The sequence below is a fragment of the Papilio xuthus genome, unplaced genomic scaffold, assembly GCF_000836235.2.
Source record: "Papilio xuthus unplaced genomic scaffold, Pxut_1.1 DF827714.1, whole genome shotgun sequence".
Classification (NCBI taxonomy): Eukaryota; Metazoa; Arthropoda; class Insecta; order Lepidoptera; family Papilionidae; genus Papilio; species Papilio xuthus.
In genome coordinates this window covers 6,113,539-6,119,538 of record NW_013530935.1, presented here as the reverse complement: position 1 = coordinate 6,119,538, position 6,000 = coordinate 6,113,539, and the positions used below count along the sequence as shown (strand labels likewise).

The window sequence follows — 6,000 nt, the reverse complement described above, 5'->3', positions numbered from 1 at the left end:
TAATTCGCGGAGGCGTCTGACGTCCGCCATTGGTTGACAGAGGACGTAAGTACGCGCGCTTTCCCGCGCATTCCCGCAGTTGACAGTTAGTTTCCCGCGTGCCAGACAACACACGCGCTATTCCTGCGTTCTGAAGTTGCGATCAAAGTTATGAAGATTGTCTGATTTTCATTTTTCCAACGAATTTAACTAAGGTAAGTGAATAAATAAATATTTATAAATATGATATACGTTATGAAATTATTAAAAACGGGAAAACGTTTGACGGAATTTGAATTAATTAAACTATTGCCAGAAAATTAGGCATAATCTAGTATTTTTTCTGATACTATAACCAGGTATGTTTTTATTTTTAAAGAAACCTTGTTTCGAAAATTACTTAATTTCAACTTTCTAAACGCAACATGCAAAATAAATTTTCTTTTTATTAGCACTAATTTGACTTTGTAATTAAATTAGGAACTGTTTACTCTTAAATTTTTAGTTTAAAGGAGGCAGAAAAATTATTGGTATTTATTTCATAACATCCGGTACCTATGGTATTACTGATGTCCATGGGCGTCGTTGAACACCTCGATGTTCTCGCTGCCCGTTTGCCCCCTTCTGTTTAAAAAAAAACATATGAGAAAGTCCCATATCACTTTTGTCATCAAATATTTTTCTCAATTTTATACAACATAATTTTATATCTAACATTTAAAATAAATGAAAACGCTGCATTCGCAAGCAGGAAACTAGGGTTGAGATTTATTAGCGTTACGGCGTTACCAACAATGTTATATATTGCCAGGCGTGCCTTCTGTGACATATGAAGTGTATACAACACTATAAAGTTTTTTTTTTAATTACTTACCATGCATCATACCATAAACTTCATGACATACAGCCAACCCAATATAAGCGAGAAACTTCTATAAGCGATAGTCTTTGTGCGGTCCGACGGACATCCTCTGTAAGCGAGAAACTCTGGTTAGAGAAAAATCTCTATCTGTGAGGAAATTATCGCGGTGCTTTGCACTCTCTTTTAACCATAAATTTTCATTACTTTGTCTGTTAGGAGTTATCGCTATATTTTAAAAATATTTTCGATAAGTTCCTTATTTCAGTGTTATTTCTTGAAATAATTTGTCTATGTTTTCTGTAACTTTTAAATACCATAAATAAATGTTCATTAAAATTTAACATATACCTTTTTCGTGTTCTATTTCTTGAAAAACAAGATTAAAAATTTCTACACTAAAATTTTATTCGTATAGTTTACGTAATAGACAGTTTGTTTTATCATTAAAATCTTTCCCAACTTGGAGTCATCTTTTGTCCTCTAGGCTATTCCCCTTATCAGGGGAATTTTGTCCTCTTTCCCGATGATAAGAACTTGGGGACTTTACGCGATAATTCCAGCAATTAAGTTTTACCTTACAAATTAATATTACGAATGCGAACGTTTATTTTAGTTGTAGTAAAAAAAGATGGGAAGGGGAAGTAGATCTGACGTAGAACGCACAGAAAGGGGACATCCTCTTTTGTGTGTCCCTTCCTCTGTCTATTAAAGGCAGGCAACGCGACTGAATTTGCTGATGTCTATGAGCAGCGGTTGCTTCGCTTTTTTTGGCCAATTTAAGCCGCTCGCTCGTTTCCCACCATATGATATAAAGACGCTAAGGCCGTGGACTAAAGCTAAGTACAGTGCAACCTCAATATAACGTACCTCGATATAACGACTTCCTCGATTTAACAAATTTTTCGTAATCCCCTTGAATTGTCCATAAGAGTCAATATAAAATATACCTCTACATTGCGAACATTTTTTGCGAACAACCTCTTTATAACGAATTTTAACCATCGAGAAAAAGTATAAATACCTCTATTTAACGAATTTTGTCAACCCAAAACCTCTATATAAAGTTGCAGTGTCACTAATGTATGACTTTTAATCTCATAATATGTGATTCATGTTGCGACATGTTTCGACACGCTTTTGTTTGTAAATCAATCTTCGACACGCTTTTGTTCGTAATTCAATCATTGTTGTTTGATGGAAAGTAATGTTAACACTTATTCTCGTCACAATTGTCAAAGATTTAAGTTAAAATGGCTTAGAAACCTACAAAAAAATTTTGTTACTTGCCTAATTGTTTTTAAATAGAAAACACATACAGTAATTTGATAAAAAAGAGTTATCATTTATTAGTAGAAGTTGTTCGCTATAACAAGATGCGTACGTAATGTTGAGGTGAATAAAACTATTTTTTTACCTCTTTATAACGAATTTTAGACCATCCTAACCTTAACATAACGAACCTCAGTTTAACGAATTACTCGATATAACGAATATTTACTTGTTTCCCTCCGATTCGTTATATTGAGGTTGCACTGTAATATAATTGCCTCCTGATATATTTAGATTTATTACACACGTGGAGTTTGTAATTCTAACAACAGTTAAGAAACTTTATAACAACAAGTCGGCTTGTTTTAGTTATGCTAATGGCTATTAATTAATAATCATAGCAAAAGGATTATCTTCAAACAGGTATAAACTTTAACATATCAAGTCACTTTACTTAAGTTAAGTAGGTCGTTAATGTAAAAAAAATAAAGTTGCATATCTGTTAGTTAATTTCCATGTACAAATATATGTTAGCTTATAATATTTAAGCGTTTGAACAAGTGAACTTAAATTTTAATAAATTCTAGGTTATGCCAGAAAGTTTTATTCTTTTACCTAACCATAGATAATTGTAGATACAAAAGAAGAAAAAATCCTTAACATGCATTTAACTAATTATTTTAACTTATATCAGTGTTAAGTAATACGAAGAAAAAAAAAACAAAAAAAATTGTATATACTTAGTAGCAATTAAGAATATAATGCCTTTAACAAAATTATGTAAAAAAAACAACTAATCGTCTATGATAAAAGATGGAGTAGGAACTTTTAGAACAAAGAGTGAAGTTACATTGAAGCAAAGAGAACATGCGGACGAGCTATTGTTCATGCCCTACTTATAAATCCGTGTAAACTTTATTAAAAACTTTTGTCGCTAATCCGCAGTATCTAGGCCTAAGAATAGTTTTCCGTCTAAAAAACAAGTTTTATTAAGTATGAAACAAACAAAATCTCGATTTAATTATAATAAAAAATTTATAAAAAAAATTCAAACTTACTTGAAAATTTTAAAACGTAAATATCAATTTTCTAATAACTCTGCTTAAATTATTATACAATTTCGAAAGAAAGAAAGATAAAAAGAAAGAAATAAAAAGAAAAAAGATATGATTTCTTGCGATCTCGTTTATTGGTTTCTTGTGAGTATTATATTACATATGTATATGTAATTTTGCATATATTACTCATGTTACAGACGAACGTACCAAAGGTTTTAATAACATCCCGCAGCGTATGGATCACGGGTTGAAATAAATAGGCAAATAATACCGTAATAAAAGACAACCAGCGCCATCTGTCGCCTTGATTAAACCACTCACGACTCTTGGGAACGTTTGTATCATTGTAATACGTTTGCTGATGACCCACCGTTCTATATTAATTCTACTCAGATTGGTGACGGATGTATTTTATTAAACTTATATTGGTTACCTGGGTACCTTGTACAGGAGGCATGTAATCTTCAAGTCCAGGTCAATTAAACGTATGAATGGACTGTTTTAATTCTAATAAAGACAAGCAAAATTACAATAACAAGATTAATTGGCGTTGGTTTAAAAATGGCGTCCGATTAAAAATGGCGTCCGATTGCCGCGCTCATGTGATGAGCAAGTGACATTTGCCGCCGCTCAGTGCTGCCAACTGTATTTTGATTTTTGTTTTTTAATATACCATAAAAAGATATAAACTGTGAATTGCCTTTGCTTTTTTGTGTGTGATTATGATAATTATTAAAAAAAAAAACAATTCATAAATCTGCAATGCATCTGTTTTATCCTTAAGGATTCCCCTCTTCGTCTATTGTTATGAACGTGTGTTAAATCGTAAAATGAAATATTTTTAACCGTTAGTTTCTGAGACCAAAGTCTTCGTTTAAAACATATTGTTATCTCTGTTTTGTCAAAGATAATGACAGGGATGATGATAAGTTTTAAACAGAGATTTTAGTCTCAGAAATCAACGGTAAATCTGTCTAAAAACACGTGAAAAGACAAGTCTGTGACGTTCCTTAAATAATTCTATTTGAGAGAAAATTACTGTAACGTTAACTTTTATTTATACATGCATCAACAAAGTTTTGTCAACGAAAAGTTTAAGGATGTCTTGCCGGATCAATTCGATTTGAAAGTTTATAAAAGTAATTAACTTTTTCCTTTTAGTAGAACGATCTTTATATTCCTTTTCGTGGGAGACAATCTTTTTAATATGTTTCGTCAGAGGAAAGATACCAAATGACTCTGGTCGAATCTTCTGACGTCTTTCTCAACACAACGACAACCCTGATTTCTATAAATGGATAGGAGATTGCTTGATAATGATAGCGTTTGCTTAGTTTCGATTTAAATGTTCCTGTTGATGTTACGCAACAGTTAATTCTATCTATATTATAAGTTGGTGAAAATCAAATAGACACAAAATATTATGTGTTATAGCCAGTCATATAGAGATCACACATGATTCATAGACAGACAGTACCAATTGTTTTCTTGATATTATTTGTTACTTCATGTGTTCGCACTGACGAAACATTCACACGATCGCAACATTTTGTGTGAATGATTCAAATAACCAATTATATAAAGTGTTTAAAGCGAGCGGCCACCTGAAATCGCTGAAATAGCAAAGTGACCGTTGCCCATAGACATACGCAATTGCATATGCGTTGCCTACCTTTAATCGATGGAGGAGAGGATGCACAGAAAGTAAAAATTTTCCCTTTCCATGCATCCTCTCGTCCGGAAAGTCCCTTTCCACTTCCCATCCTTTCCCGATAAGAAAAAAAAGGGGGAAGGGAAGGAGGACTACATTAGGGCTCCGGGAGGCATACTCATCAGACAAAACGCAGAATTGCTTCCACTTGACGCCTGTCTGCTGTGTGGTCGTGGTATTTCTCTTTGGTTAAAGCGGGCTCTACCACTGTTAAATGTGTTTTATACGAGTACCTTTTAATTGTAAAAAAACACATTTTTAGTTTGAACTTTAGAAATACTATTTTTGTAAAAGAGCGAGTTGAACGTTTAAACGCGACGTATTCATTCATAAACTCTTCATAACGCATCCGTCATACGACGAGAGAAAAGGTAGAATTATTTCAGTTTGCATCATGTACAGAATTCTGTTTTTAACATTCCCTGTTTAAAAGCTTGCACTATGTCATAGAAAGTCGACATTTTGTGTTAAATTAACGAAATATTTTATATTTACTTTCTTATCACTTTTTATGTTAGAAAAATAAAGGGTTGTTTAGTTTGTTTTATCGTTGGTTTCTGAGACACAAAATTCTTCTCATTATCTTTGACAAAACACAGATAATAATATATTTTAAAAAGGGATTCTAGTCTCAGAAACCAACAATTAGGTGCATATAAAAAGTATCTTAAGTAAAATGATAGATTTAATTTTAATATTATGTTATAAACTTTTGTCATAATATCGGCTTTAAGCCAAGTTTTTTTATTTTCTGCTCTATGGCCGGCAGACACAGCAAACTGAACGGAAGTTAATGTAATAATCATCTTATTGAACAAACCGTATCGGTCTTTATAAGTTGCCAAAACAAAAAAATAAAATAAAAGATAGTAATCTTTGAAAAAATAAAATAATACTTTTTATAAGTGGCCAGCAATTTTTTTATTTTTTACATAACTTTTTTAAGTAGATATCAGATTAAATTAAAAAAAATCAGACTTAAAATCTATATCTTAACTCAAACTGTCATGCAGCCCACTGAAATCAATTCCAAGTAGTTTCTAATGACCACAAACTTCTCAGTTGGACTGCACAGCCAGGAATCTAAGACGCGTTTCTCGGATAACTGGAATAACTGTGTA

The 6,000-nt window shown here is 32.2% G+C and overlaps 1 protein-coding gene across 1 annotated transcript in view; it reads left to right on the top strand.

The window, feature by feature from the left end:
* Window positions 1–4: 4 nt before the first annotated feature.
* Window positions 5–6,000, top strand: part of Tk (tachykinin) — a 32,948-nt gene continuing 26,952 nt past the window's right edge. Inside the window, exon 1 of the mRNA XM_013310802.1 lies at window positions 5–194. The gene's annotated coding sequence lies outside the window, so the exon portion shown is untranslated. The remainder of the gene's footprint in view (window positions 195–6,000) is intronic.